Source organism: Pteropus vampyrus, unplaced genomic scaffold (assembly GCF_000151845.1).
Source record: "Pteropus vampyrus isolate Shadow unplaced genomic scaffold, Pvam_2.0 Scaffold6235, whole genome shotgun sequence".
Lineage (NCBI taxonomy): Eukaryota > Metazoa > Chordata > Mammalia > Chiroptera > Pteropodidae > Pteropus > Pteropus vampyrus.
The window spans coordinates 1-2,090 of record NW_011895016.1 but is presented as its reverse complement, the minus strand read 5'-3'; positions in this window follow the sequence as shown (position 1 = coordinate 2,090).

The following is a 2,090-nucleotide window of genomic DNA, read 5'->3' as shown; positions in this document are numbered from 1 at the left end:
CCCCACTTCCTGCCGCTGACCCTGCTTCTCCCTCGGAAAGACGCCCTTGTTTCCTCCACTGCAGAGGGAGGCCATCGCACACGCCCGGCCGTCCAGCCCCGCGCCCGCGCGTGTGAGGTCCGCGCCGCCCCAGCCACAGCGAGCGCGGGGACGGCCGGGGACCCACCATCAATTCTGACGAAGGGGGCTCACCAGACGGACCGCTCTGTCCTTCCCCCAGGCGACCCTGCCTCCTCGTGTGGCCAAGGACGCTAAAGTTTATGTCTTTAGTCCCAATCTTACCACTGAGGCCAAGAACCACGCATCCCAGTGGCCACCTGCCTTAGGTGGCTCAGGAACCTGACACTGAGTCCTAAAGTCGAGCTCTCATTTTGCCCCTGCGCCTGCTCCTCCTTCGGCGCCGCCGTCCCCATAAACAGCACCATTACTTCTTTGTTGCCTTTGCAAGACGCTGGAGCCGCCCTGGTCACCGCCCGGCCGGCCGCGCCCGCCCCGCGGGCACACGCCCTTCAGCCCGGTCCAGTCGGGCACCGAGTCCTTCCGATCCTGCTGCGTAACCACAGCTCAGAGCCAGCCGCGTCCCTCCCTGCCGCCGCCGCGCCCCGCCTACCCCGGGGGCTCCCCGGCTCCCCGGGGCCCACGCCCACACCCTCGTCCCCCTCCGACCGGCTGCCCACGGTGCGGCGGGAGCGTGACCTTTCCAAAACGCACATCTGCGCGTGTCACTCTTGGTCAAAACCTGCTAACAGGTGCGGGCCTGCAACTGGGGAACCGAGGTTCAGGCGACAACAGAGGCCAAGAGCCGACTCGCACGAGCGCCGCTCCCCAAGCGGCCGAGGCGCTGCGCGGTGCGCCCTCGCGGCCGGGCCTTGCTCCTCGTCCCGCGGTTCAGGCAGTGCGCGAAGTCCCTGCAGACGGAGAAGCGGATCCCTCGCGGCTTAACGCACAGGACACGCCGGCCACCAGCCCCGCCAGCGAGGATGGCCCCTGGCGTGTGCTTCCTGAGCGCGCAGATGCGGCCGCTGGGGCTGGCGAGCGGACTCCCGTTTCGTTCGGTCTTGACTCTTGTAACCTCACGGAGCCGCGCGGGCTTGGCGGCCACCGCGCCGGGCTGAGCGGATGGCTCACACGCAGGGCCCCACGCGCACTGCCCTGTGCCCTCGCGCTCTCTGGCCGTCTTCCGCGGTGACCCTGGTGAAGAACTCTTCGGAAAAGGCCTGGGTAAAGCAGCCTCCTCACTGAACGCCCTGCAGCTCTGCTTAGTGTTTCAAGCAGCATTTAGGTGGAAGAGAGGAAACCTACCAGATTCAGACGCAGCCCCTTCTGTTTATGTTCAGAAAAAGCACATTCTTGCACTGAGAAAAACAGATCGTATTTAAAATGCAACCTAAGTATGACCCTATCTGAAAGTGGCACGAGGGTTAAACAGCCACACGCTCACCCACATGTACTTACACACTAAGCCTCCCCAAAATCCTGTATGTTTTAAAAATTATATGTGAACAATCTTTCTAAAAAGGAACAAGCTATCTCATTCCAAGAGCGTGCTTTTTCTATTATAGATCTATGAATAATATCGAGAAGAAATGTCTAAATTGTATACTCACGTGCTTAAGCCATCGAATAAGAAACATTTAACAAAAAACAAACCTCTGCAGTCCACTCATATAAACCATTCAAAAATCTACTTCGAATTAATATTTCTTTTGAAAGATAGTAAATAACTCACAAAAAAGAAATCTATTTTCAGCTCTCAATCTAAATAAAAAAGCGAATTAGCAATATTACATTTACAGAAAAGGCTGCCACAGAGCAAGCCGCCCAAATTATGGAATATGATTATGCCATTTATGAAATATGGAAGGTAACTGATGCAGTAAGAAATAACTGTTATTCTGACTTAATCCACTAGGAGGCAAGGACAGTTATGTTTTCCTTTTGTGAATTTTATTCTCTTCTTGTGATTCAATGAGACAAAATCAGCCCAACTTGAAATCGATTAAGTGTCACATGTATACACTTCAGCTAAACCAATAAAAAACATAACAGATTTGTTTGTTAAATGCAACGTGGCAGATTTTTTTTACCTT